Source organism: Alexandromys fortis, unplaced genomic scaffold (assembly GCF_014885135.2).
Source record: "Alexandromys fortis isolate MF-2015 unplaced genomic scaffold, M_Fortis_MF-2015_v1.1 scaffold_84, whole genome shotgun sequence".
Taxonomy (NCBI): domain Eukaryota; kingdom Metazoa; phylum Chordata; class Mammalia; order Rodentia; family Cricetidae; genus Alexandromys; species Alexandromys fortis.
In genome coordinates this window covers 3,644,048-3,665,263 of record NW_026068017.1, presented here as the reverse complement: position 1 = coordinate 3,665,263, position 21,216 = coordinate 3,644,048, and positions in this window count along the sequence as shown.

The following is a 21,216-nucleotide window of genomic DNA, read 5'->3' as shown; positions in this document are numbered from 1 at the left end:
CTGCCCTAGACTTATAGGGGATTCTCAGGGCTGGAGCATCCTGGCTGGAGCAAGAAGGCTTAGGAGCTTTCCCAAGGCCTCTGGGTCTTTAGGAGAACTTGCAGAGGGGTTGAACCCAGTTTTCAAATGGAGTGGGGAAATGTCTCTTTTCTGGGCTGAAACCAGAGGACTGCTTCTAGAAGGTGAACCTGGGAGGATCTGGGGGATGCCCCAGTTGCTAGACCAGCTGCCTGCGGTTCTCCCACACCCCTGTTCCCGCTTTCTACTGCTTTTGAAATCTGCCCTTCAATAAATCCCCAGGGATCCCCAGGCTGCCTTGAGCCTGAAAAGACAGCATTTCCAGACTTAAAATCCCACCCCTCCCTTCTTCCCCCACCCTCAGCTTCTCCCCCACTCACCTGAATATCAATCAAGACTTTAACATTTCAAATATGCCAGATATCACGGGCCAGACATCTCAAGGGAGACCAGAGACAACTAATGTCTACATCCAGACAGTGGGTGCAGAAAAGGACAGGCACCCAAGAACCACAGCCTGGCATCCAGCAGGTATGGGTGGGTCCCGTGAATTTATTCCTCTCAGGTGAGGAAAGTGAGACTTCTTCAGTGGATGGCAGGTTGGATTTTCTTCCCAAGCTATGTCCTGGTCTTGGGTCTCAGAAAGCCATGAACTTAGAAGGATGCTGCTAGGGATTCTTTGCTATAGTTTGGTGGCTTGGGATAGGCTAGGGCCAGGCAGATCCGTTTCCTGGACCTGGCATGCTGATTGTTGGTAGGGACAGTCTGCAGGGGTTCTAGCCTCCAGACCTTAAAGCATGCCTGGTCCTTGGGTAGATTACCGTTCCCCATCTAGGCCCATTTCTGTTTATACGTTCTGTGTTCTGGAGTGGGTGTCTGTCAAGTGACAGCCCCCCTTCTTTCAATGTCTTGGTGTCACATTCTCTGTACATTCCCCATGGTTCATATCCACAGGATGTGGTCCTCTTCCACAGACGTTTTCATAGATCCCGTTTTGCCTTCTCAGAGAGTTTGGTTCACATCTACTAAATGATTCCTTAATTCAAAACTGCTTCTTTAGCACCTTGGGACCAGTTTTCTGGTGCTTCTGTGTGCTATGAGGTGGCAGGCAGAGCGAGAGAACCTGAGATGCTGCAGAAGCATGATGAGTTAGTATGTTCAAACACTTAGCGCAATGTTTGACACACAGCCCTCCGTCCTAACTTATTGTTGTTCACTATGGGTCGTCAGCATCCCTCCAGGAAGTCCCTTCCATTTCTTACACCCACTGCTTCCTCCACTGGCCCCGCCTCCCGCTAGGATCCTCATTTCCCAAGTCCTGCTCCTTCCTTCATTTTTCACTGGTTTTCAAGCAATGTGGTAGATTTGGAAGATACGTTCAAGTTGTAATTGTTTTTCTAGTGCTGAGCATTGAACTTAGAACCTTATGTATGCTACGCAGACATTCTACCACTGAGCTACGCCTCAAGTCGGGGAGCATATATATTAAAATCTTCTCCCAACCCTCGAAACCTCTCCATAACAGTAGCAGAGGAAGAAGACAACTTTCTTTACGGAGCGAGCCTTAAACGGGAGTGTGATGTACATCACAGGTGAAGAAATAGCGAAGACGAGAGGAACGTCATACAGGTACAGCCCACTGCAGTCCCCAGAGTAAATGACAGCTAACCCCAAGGCAGGTACCCCCCCCCACCATAATGCCAGTGTCTGAAAGGCTAAGGCAGGAGGGCTGTCAACATTTCAAAGGCAGCTCATGTTACGTAGGGAATTCCAGGCTGGTCTGGGTTACAGGTGCTTGAGAGATGGCTCAGAGGTTGGAAGAACTGGATGTTCTTGCAGAGTACCTGGGTTTGATTCCCATCACCCCCAGGATGGTTCATAATCATTTACAACTCTACTCCTAGGGGATCTGATGCCCTCTTCTGGCTTCTGTGGACACCAGGCATGCACGTGGTACACAGATATTCACGTAAGCAAAATACTCATGCACATAAAATAAAAACAAAGTTTAAAATAAATAAACAACAAATTCTAAATAAAACAGACGAGCCCCTCCTCCAAGCCGCAGGTACGAGGACTTGATGGTGCCCTGTGTCATACACAGCACATCCTAGACCCGCTTGGGAACTGGAGTGAGCATCTGTGTCTGCCTAGATGGATTAATGAGAAAACAATCTCCTCCTGTGTTTTTCTGAGAGGAGACTAGTTCACAGAACAAAGGAAGTGCCTGTCTGAGTTAGGTAGGATCTCACCCCCTCAAACAAAGCTTAGACACAGAGGCCCTGTCTCCCTTTGCATGCATACTGCAAATCTACCAGGTCCTCGAGACGCACATTCCTGAGTAATAAAGCTGGCTCCAGGCTTGTAGAGGTTCGTGGATTCACACAACTTCCTCAGAAATAGAAAAGAACTTTCCAGTACATCCTCTCAGATGCTTCCCTCCCTCCCTTCCTCTCTCCTTCCTTTCTTTTTTTTTTTTTTTTTGTTTATTATTTATTTATTTGAGAGAGTTTTACTCTGTAGACTAGACTGGCTTAGAACTCACAGAGATCTGTCTGCCTCTGCCTTCGGAGTGCTGGGCTTAAAGGTGTGGGCCATCATGTTCAGCTCCTTTCCTTATTTTTCTTTTTTAAATTTATTTAACTTTATTTCATGTACATTGATATAACAATGTCAGATTCTCTGGAACAGGGGTTACAGACAGCTGCGAGCTGCCATGTGGTTGCTGGGAATTGAACCCGGGTCCTCTGGAAGAGCAGTCAGTGCTCTTAACCACTGAGCCATCTCACCCTTTCCTTACTTTTTAATGGAGAGAATTCAGCATCATATTTGAAATCTACCTACATTTGACACAAGAAGGATCAAGGCCTTGGTTTGGTCTGGCCCTTTGCAGTGGGAAGTTCACGTTGGCACAGGTGTACACTTCAAAGCTAAACTCTTGGTCCAGACTTCCAGTGCCTGCTGTCTGCGCCAAAAGCCAACTCCTACATTCCCATGACCTGTCTCTGCAACTTTTAACTTCTTGATCAAAGCTTCTTTCACTGGGTTATGCCCCGGGAATGTGGACGAGCAGGGTGACCCTTGAATCCATAGCCAAAGATGCTTCTTAAAACTTTTTCCAAACACAAGAGTCCCATCCTTGTTCTCTCTCCCAGGCCAGTGTGCCTCACTTTGCAGTTAGTTCTTGGGATGATGCCTCTAGTGTCTTTGCTGTGTTATTCCTTGGAGTTCATGTATGGCAATGGGCTATATAAACTCATATTAGTTTCTTGAGGCATTTGCTCATAAGAAAGTCATTATTAACCATGTAATTTTAAGCGTGTGACCATAGGATATGATTTCAAAGCAGATAATGGAATATTTACTTTTCTAATTACTAATTTGGATACCCACCTGTCTCTACTTGCAGGACAACCATAATTTCCCTCTCCGAGTGTGGTCATTGGTATCTGGTGTCTGGTGGTGTGGCGGGGGAAACTTTGCCCTGTGAAATCTAATAGCGTCATTCCCTAGTGCTTCTGGGATGCCTTAAATAGGCCACAGCAGAGACACTAACTAGAGCTTCCAAACTCCGGGTTCACACGAGTTTGGACAGGGTCCCCAAGTGTGACTGAGGCACTAGGTGGCTGTGTCAAGACTCTGTCCATCCATCCACAGTGTTGTGGGAGCCCACAGATTTGACTCGGTTCCTTCTTACTTAAGGTTAGAGAGTTCAAACCTATTCTTGATCCTCAAGGCCAGATTACAGGATGTTTGATTTAGGGTGTGGTTATCAGCTGTTCTGAGGATTAAGAAATTAGCTAACACTCGTTTGTGCCCTCCCCTTTGGCTTGGGGTATATACTAGCTATGAGAAATAAATTTGGGCGGATACAGTATTCACTGGACGCCCTCCCAACTCTGTCTTCTGTCTCTTGTCTATTTCTTTCCTCAATCCTTACTCCACCTTTCAGGACGAACTCCACCTCCACATTTGAACAGGTCGGCTGGTTTCTGACAGTGTCCTGAGCTGGAGTTGAGTCCAGTTGCGGAGGGTTCTCCCTTGGGATCATGGGTGCTCTTCTGCGGATGCAGCCCTCGTCTGAGACGGTCTCAGTCTTTCGTAGAGGACTTGATATTGAACGATGTAGATGATTTCTTCCCTTTTTCTTCACCCTCAACTCTGTATGATGGGAATGTTAGGGTGGAGAAGAGGGCGTGGAAAAGGAAGGACCAGCAAGGAGAGCACTGTGTGCCTTTGGAGGGTTGTTTTTATTTGGTAGGTTGTTTTAAATTATTTTATTCATTTGTTTAGCCTGGTGCTCATGTGGCATTCCTGACAGTGGGAGTGGGGGTGGTCTCTGGCTCTTTTGCCTGCTTTTGGGACACTTGTCCTCCCACTGGGTTAACTCACCTAGCCTTAATACGAGAGAAGGTGCCTAGTCTTATTGCAGCTTGATATGCCACGTGTTGTAGACTATCACTTTAACTAGGCAAAGCTGTGTCCTATTACTTTAAGTGTAAAGGTGTGTTACTTTTGTTTATGCTGCATTTGTTTAATTATATAAAACACCCAATTGCTCTAATAAAAAGCTGAACAGCAAATAAGTAGGCAGAAGAGGGATAGGCAGGGTGCTAGGCAGAGAGAATAAATAGGAGAAATCTAGGCTCTGAAGAAGAGAGAAGAGGAAGAACGAGAAAAGAGAGAACGAGGGACATGCCAGACACGCCAGGGTCAAGAAGCTAGGCAACTGCCAGCCGTCAGACATAGAGAAGCAGTGTAAGATACACAGAAATAAGAAAGGGAATAAGCTCCGAGTAAAAGGTAAAGAGAAACAGGTTAATTTAAGTTAAAAGAGCTAGCTGGAAATGTTCCTAAGCTAGGCCAAACAGGAACAGCTATTGATGAGTTTCTGTGGCATGATTTGGGAGCTGGTTTGTGGCCCAAAAGAAAAAGCCTGGTTCAGACATGTTTGGTTGATATCCCTGGGAGACCTGTCCTTTTCTGAGGGGAAATGGAGGAGGAGTAGATGGGGGAGGGGGACTAGGAGGAGAAGAGGGAGGGGAGGGGAAACTGTGGTCAGGTTGTAATAATTGAGAGAGAAATAAATAAAATAGTGAACATGGAAGAAAAAGGAAAGAAAGGAAAAAAAAACCATGCTATACTGTCCCCCCCTTTTTTTCCCTGTAGCTTTCTTAGAGAGCATGGCTGGTTCACACTTTTAATTCCAGTACCTGGGAGGCAGAGGCAGGCATATCTCTATGAGTTCAGGGCCAGGCTGGGCTGTATAATAAGACCTTGTCTCAAAGACAAAGGGCTCTGTGTGTGTGGGTGGCCTGACTCATCTTACAGAAATCTTTGGAGCTCTGTAGTTATATATCTGATTCATTCTTTTTGTTGTTGTTGTTGTTGTTGTTAATCAGTTGGTTGGTTGGTGTGTGTTTGTGTGTATGTGGGGGCAGAGACAGACACTGGTGACTTCCTTAGTTGCTTTCCACCTTATATGGAACCTAAAAAAAAAGTTGAACTAACAGTCAAATGGTTCCTGGGAGCTAGCATGTCCTTGCCTGGTTTACATTGCTGTGATGGAACACTGACCCAAAGCAACTTGAGGAAGAAAGGGACTTTTTTCCTTTTTTGGTTTTTTGTTTGTTTATTTGTTGCTTTTTTACCCTGATCATAGTCGGCACTGAGGGGAGGCAGAGCTGGAACTCAAGCAGGAGCAGAGGCAGAAACCAGGGAGGCAAGCTGCTCACTGGGTTGCCTTCTGTGCCTTACTCAGCTCGTTTGTGTAGACCCCAGGTTCACCTGCCTAGGGGCAGCACTGCCTAGAGTGGACTGAGCCCTCGTACATCAGAGTTAGCAATCAAAGAAAATGCCCCAGAGATGGTGGATCTCTGTGATTTTGAGGCTAGCCTGGTCTACAGAGTGAGTCACAGGACAGCCAGGACTACACAGAGAGACCCTGACTCAACAAACCAAAAAAAGAAGAAGAAAGAGAAGGAGGAGAAGGAGGGGGGAGGAGGAGAAGGAGAAGAGGAGAAGAGGAGGAGGAGGAGGAGGAGGAGGAGGAGGAGGAAGAAGAAGAAGAAGAAGAAGAAGAAGAAGAAGAAGAAGAAGAAGAAGAAGAAGAANGAGGAGAAGGAGAAGAGGAGGAGGAGGAGAAGGAGGAGGAGGAGGAGGAGGAAGAAGAAGAAGAAGAAGAAGAAGAAGAAGAAGAAGAAGAAGAAGAAGAAGAAGAAGAAGAAGAAGAAGAAGAAGAAGAAGAAGAAGAAGAAGCAACAGCACTCGGGGTTAGAAGAAAAGGGGAAATATTGGTCACAGTATACAAGACCTCACTTATAAGATGCATAAATCTGCACAGAACATAATAACATATGCCTGAATTTTAGTACGAGAATTCAGGTATTCTCATAATGAATCAGTATTCATTTTAAAATAAGCATAATATAAACAATACCAGGTATACAAAGAATAAAATGTCTGCTAAATGATATGTAGATGTATTAATTATTTTGGTTATGGTATACATAACCATCACACATGCCCTATTAAAATATACAACTCTCACTTTCCCATCATACCTCCACAGAGCAGGGGCAAAGTTTCTTTCGGCACCTGGTTTTGCTTTTACCGCTCACATTCTCTCACCTGGGAGCGCAGATGGATGAGTCTCTGCGGGTGATGCAGAGATCTGAGCTCTCCCGTGCATGGAGAAGGAGAGTTCATTGGAGACAGAGGCAAAGGGCAGGCAGACGCACAGTGAGTCTTCCAGGAAATAAATCCACGATGAAGACGGGAGGAGAGCTGGAGAGGGCCATCGGGAGGACGAGCAAGAGGCAGAGGGGTGGAAGACTCTGTAGGAAGCGGTGGAAGACCCCGTAGAAAGAGGTGGAAGACCCCGTAGAAAGAGGTGGAAGACCCCGTAGGAAGCGGTGGAAGACCCTGTAGCACAACAGTTCTCAACCTTCCAATTGCTGGGACCCTTTAATACAGTTCATCATGTTGTGGTGACCCCCAACCATAAAATAATTTTCACTGATGCTTCTTCTAACTGTAATTTTGCTATTGTTATGAACCATAATGTACATATGATATATAGGTTAGCTGATACCTACCTGTGAAAGGATTGTTCAGCACCAAAGGGGTTGCGACTCGCAGGTTGGGAACCACTGCTGTAGGCGGAGATTAAATTCTGAGAACGTGTGGAAGAAGAATGAGCTCACAGTGATGAATTCTCATTAGGGAAGCAGGACAAAACATCTTAGCTATGCCCGTAGGTTGTGCCCCCCCCCCAAAGCGCACAGTAGGTAAACGTGTTGAAGGTGTTAAATTTTTATGGGGTGGAACAGGTAGCAATTAGAAAATAATGTCTTAAAGACTCCAGGAGCAGAGAAACATGGCCCTAAATAGCAGGGGAGACGCCACCTCCCCGTGACAGGGAAGCAAAGGGAATACCCAAGAGCGGCAGTAGACAGAAAATCAGGGATGAGCCCTTGTAAACTGTCTGGTGGCGCGCGTGCATGTGTGGCGTGTGTGTGTGTGTGTGTGTGTGTGTGTGTGTGTGTGCGCGCGCGCGCGCGCGCACGCGAGTGCGCTCCTGTGAAACTGACAGCAAGGAAGTGACACCATGCCCAGCTGCCATTTATATTCTTAAAATGTTTTTAATCATTCCTGTAATCGGAAATGTCCCTCTGGCTGATTTGATCTACAACATCCACATCCCCCACACCGTAGATGCCGTGTCCTGAAAATGCTTTGCTTCATCTTGTTTATTTCCAGGCCTTCTCCTCAGTGATGGCATAATTGAAGGAAGTTAATATTCTCTCTCTTCCTCCTTACCTCCCTCCCTCTCTCTCTTTCTCCGTTCTCTTCCCCCATCTCTGTCTCTCTCTGTCTCTGTCTCTCTCTCTGTCTCTCTCTCTCTCTCTCTCTCTCTCTCTCTCTGTCTCTCTGTCTCTCTCTCTCTCTCTGTCTCTCTCTCTCTCTCTCTCTCTCTCTCTTTTGGTGCTAGGAACCAAGCCCACAGCCTCATGAAACCTAAACATGCACTCTGCCACTGAACTATACCCAAGTCCTAATATTACTAATATTTACCTAATATTACAGCTAAACCAATGATTTTCCAAGATCAAATTCTCTGGTGTCAAATTCTTTCAGTATCTATAACTGAACAAGACAGGGGGTGATGGTGCTTGCCTGTAATCCCCGGGCTTGGGAGGCAGAGGCAGGAAAATCAGGAGTTCAAGGCCAGCTTGGGCTTGAGATCATGTCTGATAAACAAGCAAATAAAACCACAAAGGTTTTATTTGAACTAAGGTGTGTTCGAACTAAGAAAATCAATGTGTCTAATTTACCCTCCAAATTTCTGAGAAGTTATTATCCCAGGTTTATACTCAGACACTAAAGCTCAAAGAAGGAATTGTTTTTTTTTTTTTTTTTTTTTGAGACAGGGTTTCTCTGTAGCTTTGGTGCCCGTCCCAGAACTAGCTCTGTAGACCAGGCTGGCCTCGAACTCCCNTTTTTTTCGAGACAGGGTTTCTCTGTAGCTTTGGTGCCCGTCCCAGAACTAGCTCTGTAGACCAGGTTGGCCTCGAACTCCCACAGATCCGCCTGCCTCTGCCTCCCGAGTGCTGGGATTAAAGGCATGCGCCACCACCGCCCGGCTCAAAGAAGGAATTCTGTCAAAAACGCACAACACAAGGGTAGAACAGCTTAGACACTGTCGAGAGTTTGATTCACATCATCCAATCAAACACTGTTATGAAGGTGATGTGTGACTAAAGCCCCTCTTCAGTATACGAGGAGTGGAATAAAAGCTTTACTGTTGGCATTCGGTACTGGGGAACTGAAGCAGCTCAAACGTATCTTTGGAAGCTGGTAGCTGCAATGCATTGGACTTTAGGAGAGGAAAAAGACTCATACCTCACCACAAAACATTTCCTTTGATTAGAACGAAGTTATAAGAGTTGCAATTCAACCAACTGTGTGTCCATTGTTAATTATCATACTAGAATTATGGTATTGATCAGTTAATATTTGTAACCACTTCTGTTCACATTGAAAGTATTAATGGATGGAAAAAAGGTTAGAACTCATCTGAGAGGGATTTGGCATGATGTTAATGAATCCTTGAATTCAGCGCAACTAAAAAAGCAGATTTGGATTCTGATGCAAGTAAAACTGCTGGAGACATCCTGGACCAATTTAAAGAGGCCGTTCCATCTTGGTCATCCTGTACTCCTTTACTAGGAGGTATTGCAGTCACAGAAGCATGCACAATGCTAAGTATCACCTGCTTGCCTATGGTTATCAAGTAAGTTACTTGTGACCTCTCAATGGAAAGTTGGCTCAGAGGTATCCAGTGATGACCTTGAATTCCCAACCCTACCTCCTCAAGTTCTGGGATTATAGGCATGAACCACCATGTCCAGAAGAACATTCTTTCTTAAAATAGTGTCTTGCCTCCTATTGTTTTTCATCTTTTCTTTTTGAACTTTTAGATTAATGTTAGAATTCTTAGACACACTTTCCATATTTCTTCAGTATTTCCCCCCTCCATTTATAAACCTTTATCTCTGGGTGTTGCAGATTTAGAGAATTTGGCAGCCAGGTCTTCTAGGGCAACAGTTGGCTCTTCAGCTTTGCCCACCTTCCTGTTCCAACAGTTGTCACTTTTCACTTCCAAGGCTTCTAATTTTTTCATTCAGTAAATTCCAGTTCCTGTGTCACGATTGCATTGTCCACCATTATATTTATTTATTTATTATTTGGATGCATTTTAAAATAAAATAGAGTTGTATCACTTTACTCCTTTGTTGAGTGCTGCCGTGGAAGTATACAGCAGGTGACAACTGATATTTAACAAGTCAACCCACCAGACTTAAAACTCCCTGTTGTGGAGCCCTACTAGACAAAGCCATGGGGTCGCTGGCTGTAAATGACCGCTTGCTCCTGTCTGTAATTTCTCTCATGTGTCACTTCATTTCTTCCCTAAGAACTGCATCTCTTCCCTAATAATAGCTATGGGTGTTTTCCCACTACTTGTGTGTTTATCTCATATTCCATCTGTTGAGCACATATATAACTCTGGGTGGTCAGGAAGATGATTTCTGCTTAACTGTATAATTCTGATGACTAGAAATAACACTAGAGTATTTTTCATTATTCAGACTGACATAGGAAAGTAATAGTTTTCTCAGTCACAAAGATAAGTAGTTTTGGACTTCAGAACATATTCAAAAACAAACGGGTTGCCCCAGGAGACAAATATCTGGTTGCCCATAGAGACAACTACACGAGGTCATTTTCCGAGGTATTTGTTGCTAACTCAAGGTCAGACTTGAGGTCACTTTGGTAGACATAAGCCTCATGCAGTAATGGACTTTCTGCACACACTCCTTAAATCTAATTGTTATTGTTAAGTCTTAAATTCCAATGTCATTTTCTGTCTGGAACCTTTATCAACTGCGAGCTATGTGCATGACCTAGCTCTACTCATTGGCCTGTCAATGTGACATCGCTAACCTAAGAGAAACGACATGACTTATCTTGTGCTATGAGAAAGGGTCAGGCCATGAACATGTAGCATGTAATTGTCCAGAGTTTGGCTGTGAGAGGAGTGATATGTAGAGCTATGTAAAGGGCTGCTGTTGAAAGAGCTGGGCAGAGGTGTGAGTGAGTGAGTGAGTGAGTGTGTGTGTGTGTGTGTGTGTGTGTGTGCTGAGTGAGGGATGTAGCTGAATGGGCAGAGAGGGAAGGCATGAGAGATGAAGAAGAATTGTGAGAGAGTGAATGAGTGAAAGAGTCAGTAAGAGTGAGTGAGTGTGTGTGCACCATGTGAGAGAGTGAGTGTGTGCGAGTGTGAGAGAGGGAGCTGAGTGAGAGAGCTGCTGCTATGTAGAGGAGCGGTGCCTAGGAACAGTGTACAGTGCTGTGTGGTGGAGAGCTGTGTGAATGAGATGGACAGCTGTGCTGTGTGAATGAGATGCACAGCTGTGCTGTGTGAATGAATGAGATGCGCAGCTGTGCTGTGTGAATGAATGAGATGCGCAGCTGTGCTGTGTGAATGAGATGCGCAGCTGTGCTGTGGAATGAGATGCACAGCTGTGCTGTGTGGAGATTGGAAACTGTGGGGAGGCAAGGAGGATGCAGGTGCACAGAGAAGAGACGCAGAAGAGAAGGGCGTGTAAGAGAAAGAGTGCAGCCTGGTGAAAATAGTTGTAGCTGTGTGTAGAGATGTACGATGTGTAGGAGGAAAGGCAGATGTGTGTAAAGAGAGATATGTAGCTGTTTGTAAAGAAGGTAGCTGTGCGGAGACAGATTCTTCGAGAGCCTTTTTTTTTTTTTTTTTTTTTTTAGGCAGGATTTTGCTATAGCTTTGGAGCCTGTCCTGGAACTCACTCTTGTAGACCAGGCTGGCGTCAAACTCACAGAGATCCCCCTGTGTCTGCCTCCTAGAGTGCTGGGATTAAAGGCGTGCACCACCACTGCCCAGCCTTAGAGAGCATATTTAAGATAAAGTGAAAGAAGTCAGAAGCCTGTGTTTGCTTATTTACCCCTCAGGTAGAAAAGTCTAGCCTTCACCGCATTTGTGGGTTTTTGTTTTGTTTTGTTTTGTTTTGTTTTGCAGACCCTGGTGCTGACTGGAGGCTGGCCCCTCACTTAGCTGCCATGGGAGTATACAGCACCCCTTCCCTTTCCTCCCTCCAACCCCTCCCCTATCCTCTCCCTCCATCCCTTTTCATGTCCCTCTTTCAAATTAATATTCTCTTTGATTTTTACTGTTACTTAGATATATGTATATGTGTTCAGAAATATTTAACTACAACCTTCTGAGTCCGATTTTGTTGTTTGCATGTATTTGATTTCAGGGCTGAGCACTTTGTATTGGATAATCAATAAGGGGGCTCACCCCTGGAAGAGGCTAATTCTTCCTCTCCCAGCAGTCAGTAATTGCCAGTAATTCTGTCTAGGAGTGAGAGGGAGGGGACGTGGGAAATTTCCCCCCTCCACATCCACTCTTATTTTTGATGGTATTAATTATACTTTTTTTTTTCTTCTGGGTTTCTGGAGAAAGAGAAAGCTCTCCTTCTCATGTCTTGGCTGATGCAATTTTAAATACTGTCTTGTTTTTCACAGCCTAAGTGGGTGGAGGGGGCGATCCTGCCCTCTGGTTTTCATGCCATCTCTGTTTCTACTGGATGCTGGCATTGGGTAGGTTGTGCTGCGAGACACTTGGGGAGTTTGTGTGCCCGGTACAAATGTTCCTTCTTCCCTGTGGGCAGGGCCTCTGTGGCTACTGTGCCCCAGGGCATAGTCCTGTTTCTGCCCGAGCAGGGAGTCTTCTGTCTTCCCTTTGATGTGAGAGGCTCCAGCTCCCTGTCAACCTAATCTAGATGCCTTCCAAGAGGCCGCACATGATTGACTCGCTAATAATAGTCTTTTTGTGGTTAATTATTTTTTTAAAGATTTTTTAAAAAATTTGTGTCTCTGTGTGTTCCATGTGTTTGGATGCTTGCTGGGATCTATAGGCTCCCCTGAAGCTGGAGTTACAGGCAGTTGTGAGCTACCATCTGTCATGGATACCGGGAACCGAACACAGGTCCTCAGCAAGAGCAGCAAGCACTCTTAACCACTGAGCCGTCTCTCCAGGCTCTCTTGTCTTTTGGTGTCCAGTTTGTCTTGTAACCAGTATTAAGGATTTGTCCCCTCCCAGTCTGTACTCCTGATTAAGCAGACACTTCAAAAAGTCTTGTGGTTATTAAACTATGAATCAAAACAGCAAAAAGGAGTTCCACCAGTGTGTCTTGTTTTACCAGTTTGGTACAAATCAGGTCACACTCCTTTTAACACTGAATCTGTTCAGCCCTCCACTCTCCCTGTTAGGATATGCCTCTTCCTTTCTCTGGGACCCTTCATCCATGCTGCAGGCCCAGTTCTTTGACACTTATTTTGAGTCAGACTCTGAGACAGGACCTCATTATGTGGCCCTGACTGTCCTGAAGCTCATATGCACCAGTTTGACGGCAAACTAGCAGAGATCTTTTGGTGATCAAAGGCATTTGCCACTGTTCCAGGCCAAGCCAGACATTCTTTTAAGTGATTTTGAACAATATTAACCCATGATAGGCTCCTCAGGGCGCCTTATGAGGTTTAATGGAGAGGTACTCGTCCTTATCTTGGGGACAGTGGAGTCTGAAGACTCACTCAGGCAGCAGAGAGTCCTCCTTGGTTGTTGCCTTTGCTCGCCTCGATGTTGCTGATGACTCTCAGGCTGCTTGGTGGATTTGCCTACCTCCTGCTCAGCAATCCACAGAAACTAGCGACGTAGGTGCCACACCCTGTTGGATTGTATAAGGTGACGGGCACATGGCCAGAGGGGCTAACTGGAGCCAAAGAGGGCTTTTCTGGACCTTTGCTGGGAATAGAATGCAGTCTTTGTTTCAGCTGTGGCTGCTGTAGACTATAGACTGGTTGAGTCCACTTGACTCTCCCTGCTCAGAACCTACCAGAGCGAACAGAAAATGTGGAAGAAGAGGAGATGTTGGAGGGAGGCCTATCAGGGGCACAGAGAAAATGCTTAGCATTCTCCCCCAATTCCAGCAGAAACAAGACTGGTACCTTGTCCCTGCTTTAGTGGAAATGGAAGTCTAGGAGCCCCGTGTGGCTTCCCCCTGACATTTTAAAGGGGGGGGGCGGAGGTAGGGGAAAAGAAATCGGAGAGGGAAGAGGGGGAGAGGGAGGAGGGGGAGAGGGAGGAGGGGAAGAGGGAGGAGGTGACATAATTTGAATCCCTGGATCTCGCTGTACCTGTACTCAGGCCACCCCAACCTTTCAAGTCACAGAAGTCAGCACTTGCCTTTTAAAAAGCATTCCCTTGGTGGCCACTCTGACCCCCATGAGAAGGGAAAGCACCTGCTTCCTGCTTCATGGGATGGAAACCAAGGATCCCCAGGGGTTTCTCTGGATGTTTGAGGGATGATCCTCATCACTACCACGTGAGGATGGAGTGCTGGAAACCCACTGAGTCTTCCTGATATCACCCTGGCATCATATGATTCGTCGTAGGTGGCAGGAGTCTGACTCCCTACTAAGCCCTGGCTGATCCAGGATGACAGGCTGTGGCCGGTGACACAGGGTGATTATTGTCTAAAAGGTTTTGTTTTTAAGTCTTCATTTGAGAGTTTCATACACGTATTTTGATCATATCACCCCCCATACCGCCAATTCCTCCCCAGCATTCCTCCACATTCTCCTCTCAACTTCGTGTTTCTTTTGAGAACTCACTGAGTCCAGTGTTATCTTTATGTGCACGGTTGCAGGATCATCTATGGGAGTGTGAACGTCCGGCAGAGGTTCTTCGATAAAATTGACTCTCCCTACCCCAAAAGACTTCAATTGTCGAAGCTCTGATGGGCCAATCTGACTCCATCTTAAGATTAAAAGTCAAAATAAGTTCATTCCCGTTTTCTGAAAAATTGACTTTGATCAAGTCTTGACCCACGTCCTAGATTTTGACTTGTTCCACACCCTACATCCTAACCTCCACCCTGATAAACCAAGATGTTCTGCAAAGTTCCTACATCACTAAAAAAATCCCTTAACTCCTGCACCCCAGCCTTGCCGTTTTGGAGCTAATATAAACCCCACCTTCTCCTGTGTTCAATGCTATTTTTTTAAACCCTGCTTTAGGGAGATATCCCTGTCTGACAGAAAATAAAGCTTGCATAATTTGAGCAAAGCATTTGGGTAATAGTCTTTACTCTTGTTTGTGGGATTAACAGCTCCTCAGCCAAGGGGTGTATTTGTGAGGTCTTTCCCCATCTCTGATGGGATGTTGACTGGACTGACCATGAGAAGGTCTTAAGAAGGTAACCACAGCCATTGTAAGTTCATGAGTACAGTGGTTCTGACATGTCCTGAAGACCATGTTTCTCAGCATCCCTGTTTCCTCTGGCTCTTTCACTCGCTCCATCCCCTCTCCAGCAGTATTCCTTGAGCAATGTGGGGAGGGGGCATGAAGCAGATGTGTCATTTGGGCTGCAGACTCCACAGTAACTCACCTTCTGCACCCTGCTCATATGCAGGGCTCTGAACGAATTGGTATTCAGTTCAAAAGGAAGCTTTCCTGATGAGGGTTGAGAACCACTTTAATCTATGGATGTCAAAACAAGTATTAGACTATTTGGTAGTGGGCCCATTTAGCAAAAATAACAGTAGCAGGTCCTCCTCCCAGTCATGGTTTCTAGGCGGGGTTCTCAGTTCCAAGTGTGGTTCTGTCCTGTGGCGTGGGCCTTAAACCCAAGTGGAAATTTGAGGTTGGTTGCTCCTGTAACATTCAAACCACTGTTGCACTATTTTTTTAAAAAATATTTATTTATTTATTTAGTATGTATACAATATTCTGTCTGTGTGTATGCCTGAAAGCCAGAAGAGGGCACCAGACCTCTTTACAGATGGTTGTGAGCCACCATGTGGTTGCTGGGAATTGAACTCAGGACCTTTGGAAGAGCAGGGAATGTTCTTAACCACTGAGCCATCTCTCCAGCCCCCACTGTTGCACTATTGAACATGTCCGAAGGGTTTTGTCTTCTTAGACTCTTCTTTTCCTGGTCTGCTGACTTGAGAATGTTTCTGGAAACTTTTGCTTGTGTGTACTGATCACTGGTGTCTATAGAAGCATCTCTAACATCCAATCCTGGATATGTAGGGCCCAGACAAAGAACTGGAGAGAGAATTCCCTTGTTAAGAGTGTTTGCTGCTCTTCCCGAGGACCCAAGTTTGGTTCCTATCATCAACTTCCAGGGGCTCAAAACCACCTATACCTCCAGCTCCAAGGGATCTAGCTCTTCTTCTGGCATCTATGGACACATGCATAATAGCATGTACACACCCACACCCACACATACACACACACAAATAAAAAACTAAAAAGCCTCTAAGTATATGAACAAACATTTAATGATTACCTGCTCTGTATAGAGTTCAAAGGTGAAGCGGATACCAATAAATCTGTGAAATAGGCAATAAGCCATTCAAATTTAAACAACAACAACCAACAGAACAAACAACTAGACAACCACAACTAGGGAGCTGATGCCATGTTCTTCCCACGAGATGTTCCATGGAGATTTTCAGGTCTCTATCTCTACTTTAAAAAATGTAAAAAGGCTGGCTGTGGTGGTGCATGCCTTTAATTCCAGTACTCTTGAGGCAGAGGCAGCCTGGTCTACAAAGTGAATTCCAGGATAACCAGGGCTGTTGGACAGAGAAACCCTGTCTCAGAAAAACAAAACAAAAATTAAAGAACTTTTTTTCCTTTTGTGACAGTCTACATAGAGCAAGGTGACCTAGAACTTACTATGTAGCCAAGGATAATTTTGGATTCCTTATCTCCCTGCTATAACCTCCTAAATTCTATAGTTAAGGTGTGTACCATCATGCCTAGTTTCCTCTCTACTATAGTGTCTCTAGTTTTAAGTTATATTAGTGGCAGAGTTAGGAAGGAGTGTTTTGATTTCACATAAAGCTTATTTGCGTTCATTTCCCTGCTTCCTAAATTCTCTCTCTCTCTCTCTCTCTCTCTCTCTCTCTCTCTCTCTCTCTCATCTATCTATCATCATCTATCAATCAATCTATCTATCATCTATCTGTCTATCATCTATATGTCTGTCTATTTTTCTATTATCTATCTATCATCTATCTGTCTACCATCTATCTTTGTATCTGTCATCTATCTGTCTATTTATCTATCCGTCCATCTATCTGTCTGTCTGTCTGTCTATCCATCCATCTGTCTATCTATCTATCTGTTTTGATAATAGGTCTCATTATATAGCCATGGCTTGATTGGAATTTACTATTATAGACCAGGCTGGCTTTGAACTTATACAGATCTGTTTGTTTCTGCATCTCAAGTGATGAGATTAATTTGCACACCACCACAATTAACTCTTAAAATGTTTTAGATGTTTTAATTTCACTTTTTCATTTTATGTGTGAGCATTTTGCCTGTTTATGTTTTTTTGTTTGTTTGTTTTTGTTTTTTCGAGACAGGGTTTCTCTGTGGTTTTTTTTTTTTTTGGAGCCTGTCCTGGAACTAGCTCTGTAGACCAGGCTGGTCTCGAACTCACAGAGATCTGCCTGCCTCTGCCTCCCAAGTGCTGGGATTAAAGGCGTGCGCCACCACCGCCCAGCTTGCCTGTGTTTATGTATGTTTACCATATGCTTATTGCCCATAGAGGTCAGAAGAAGATGTTGGGTCCTCACTCAGATGCCCAAGATAGCCTTGGACTTGCTAGTATCTTAGGCAGGCCTTGAACATGATCGTGATCCTCCTGCCTTAGTCTCTTAAGTAGCTGGGATTACAGGCCTGTGGCGCCAGGCCCATCACATTCGTTCCTCATATAGATGAGCATTGTTTGATCATATAGACATACTGCAGTTTGTCTATGCATTTACCTATTAGGAGCATTTGGACTGTTTCCAAATTTGGGCTTTGTGAAATGCTGCTGCTTTGAACACTGTTTAATGCTGTTATGAATATATGTCATCAGATCTTCTTGTGGGCATGCGTTTTCACTTCTGTTGGCTAAACACCTACGAGTGGAATCACTGAGTCACGTGGCAATCATGGTGAACTTTATGAGAAACTGTCAAGCTGTTTTCTACAGATGTCTGTCTGTCTTTCCCACTTGCTGAGTTCTAGATAAACTACAGCCTCAGCAGCTTTTGCCTCTGACAGTCTTTTATATTTTAGTCATTCTGGTTTTTATTTGCATTTCCCTGGTGGCTGATAATGTTAAATATCTCTTCATGGACTAATTTGCCACTTCATCTTTGTTGGTGAAGTGTCTATTGTTAAAATGTTTGGCCTAGTTGTTTTTAAATTGGGCTGTTTGCCTTCTTGCTATAGAGTTGCAAAAGTTCTTTATGTATTTGGAGTACAACTTTTTAAATTAGATGCAGGTTTTACAAATATTTTACTCCAGTCCACGCCTTGTATCTTGTATCTGATAGTGGCTTTCGTAGAGCGCAGTTTAAAATTTTTATAAAGTGTGTTTTATTAATTTTTCTTTTGTGGTTCATATTTTTATGTTCTAAGGAAACATGAGCAAAGCTGAAGTCACAACATTTTTTTCTTACATTTCTGCCTGAAAGTTTTGTAGGCTTGACCCATGTATTGGGCTTGTAAGCCGCTCTGACTGACCTTGTGTGGTGAGGTGGGGGTTAAGCTCTGTGCTTTGTACTTTCCATGTGATCTCTCCAGGGCCTTTTGAAACTCGGTTGACTGTGTACGTGTGGTCTAGTTTTGGACTCTGTTCCGTTAACCTAAGGGTCTGTTACATCAGAATTACCCTGGTGGTGATGTCCCTTGCTGTGCACATAGTTCAGATGCCTCATTGCTAAATGATCACAGACTAACTTGCCAGCTCTCAGCAGGTCTGGAGGTCAGGTAGTGTGGCTGTTTTGGGTCTTTTAGATTCTTTGCCTTCTTCTTTAAAAATTGAGATTCTCTTGTTCATCAGATCTTGACTGGTGTGTTTGTCCATAGGCCCATGGGGGGGGGGGACTGGGAATTCACTGGGTTTTCTGGTCCTCTTAAGTGTTCTATTTATTGGTGTTTTGTAGAGTGGTTTTCAGTTAAGCGCTCTCTCTCTCTCTCTCTCTCTCCCACTCTCTCTGTATGTGTGTGAATGTGTTTGTGTGTGCATGTGTTTTTTAAGACTAGTTTTCCCTTCTCTTTCTATCTAATTTCCTTTGTTTAAAAATGTTTCTCTTCGTTTAGTCCCCCCCCCCCCGGGTTTTAATAAGGCTATATTTTACACACCTTGATCCCCACTGGCATGTCCTCAATTTAATACGTCTTAAAACATGTTATATAGACAAACATAGTTGGCTAGTCTTAAAATAAAATTAGCAGAGGTTGCAGCCAAAGGCACAGCCCTCCTACGTGGAGGTGCACAGACAAAGAGCCTGTCTACCCTTCCCTCTACACTTCCACTAGATGCCTCACCTTAGGTCTCTGCTTCTTCACTTCCACATGAAAAAATAATAGTACCCCTATCTAATGGTTTAGGGTCAATATCTTTGAGGAATTAGAGTAACATATGGGGAGCCCTTTGTATGTAGTGACTCTAGTGCTTAACTTGAAGACTTGCCTGCAAGGATCGAGGTGTGTAAATACAGCTAAATTTAGAGGGGGCGTTGATGTGTCTTTTCTTGTTCTGCAGTCACAAGAAAAGTGAAATGCATAAGAATTCTAGGGCCAGTGAGATGGCTCACTGAGTAAAGGTGCTTGCTGCCGAGCCTGATGTTCTGAGTTCGAATCTTCACGACCCACATGGTGGAAAGAGAGGCCTGACTCCCACAGGTTGTCCTCTGGCTAAATGCATGCCTCATGCATATGCTGGTATGCACACACACGGAGACACAGAATAAATAAATAAAAAGTATAAAAAGGCATTAGAATTGAGGAACTCAGAGTGGAAGGCTCGTGACGCGGGGACCTGTCTTCCCCCACCTCTTTCTTTGTGTCTGTTGCTCAGCGTGGCCTCAAACTTCTCATTCTGCTGCCTCAGTTTCCTGAGTAGCTGGGCTTCCAGGCCTTTCAGCCATGTCTGGCTCAGTGTCTGCCTCTGTGAGCGCCCTCTGCTGCTTATGGTACTTTTCTGCTTTCACGTCGCTGTTTTTCTAAGTTGTAGCCCACTGGGCTTTTAAAATGACAACTATTTTGAGTCTCTTTTCAGGAAATTCGTAAGGGTGAACCGCCGGATTTGAATTTTCTCCCTTCTCTGGTGCCTTATTGCCTTGATTCTTCAGGGCCCTTGAAGTCAGCATCCTGAACTCTATCCGCTTTCCCTGCTCCTAGCGGTTCCCAGATGCCTTAGCTATGCTTATCCCAAGTTTCCAGGCCAGGGGAAGTAGAAAAGGTTCTCTTCGCGCATACACACACACTTTTGTTTGTTTTTTCTGAGACAGGGTTTCTTTGTGTGATCTTGGCGTTCCTGGAACTTGCTCTGTAGACCAGGCTGGCTTCGAACTCACAAAGATCCGCTTGCCTCTGCCTTCCAAATGCTGGGATTAAAAGCACCTGCCACCACCACCACCACCACCCACCTACTTCACATATTAAGAAATAGTTATGTCCTCCAGCCTTCACTGACTGGCCACAGCAGACAAAGATTGATGCCAGTAAGCTCAGCTTGAGATCCAGCTCTGGACCACCCTGTTTCTTTACTGTCTGTCTCTCTACTGCTTGTGTTCCCCCTTAGGGGGGAACTCTTAGTACTTGCGCCTTTTCTCACTCTCAGGAAGTCAGGGATGGTGTGCAGAGCCTCCAGTTTACAGTCCCCAGAGTGGTGCTCTGAAGTTCGGAAGGTTTGCATTTTCTTTTAAATCTGCAAGGCTGAGGTAGTTGTGACAATCCACTTGTAAGCGGTCACAGTGGCATGTATCTGTTACCCTGACACTCAGGAATCGCAAGGCTATGGAGTAAGGCTCCACCTCAAAATCAACCAAGCAACCAATCAACCAACCAATCAACCAACCAACCAACCAACCAACCAACCAACCAACCAACCAGTCAATCAAAAACAAAGAGTGAAAACGAAGAGAAAAGGTCTACCTGCTCTTGAAGTTCCTCTGAAATCTGAGGGAGCAGCTGTGGGTCATGCAGAGAGGCTTGTTGGAGCCTATGCAGAGGGGCCAGACTCACAGCTGGGGCTTGTGCATAAGCCGCTTGGGCATGATGGAACACGATTTATTGTCGAGAGCAGGGAGAAGGGGAGGTACACAGCAACCAGCATGGTGGGTTCTTAGCAGCCCACCACAGACTCTGCTAGCCAGCTCATGGAACCACCCCGGAATCAGAGGCCTGCCTACGGATACTGCCAGAAAACTCTCCCAGGCACTCCCACCATGGCTCAAGTGACATCTGCTCACCCTGGTGTAGCTTCAGCAAGAATTAGGATAATTTAGCCAGAACCCCCCAAAACACTAATGTTTCCTCTTAGTGATTTTTGACTCGCAGACTCCAGTACTGCTCTTTGGGTACAAATTTCCATTTCCCATCCATCCTGTATTTGAAATTGAGCCCTGTCCCTCTGCCACCGTGAGACCCCATTGCAGTGGCCCCTGTACTCACTGCAATGGTCTTGCGTAAAGTCTTCTGTACTATACTTTACAAGTATGGCTGGGTAAGTTTTGGACTATTTA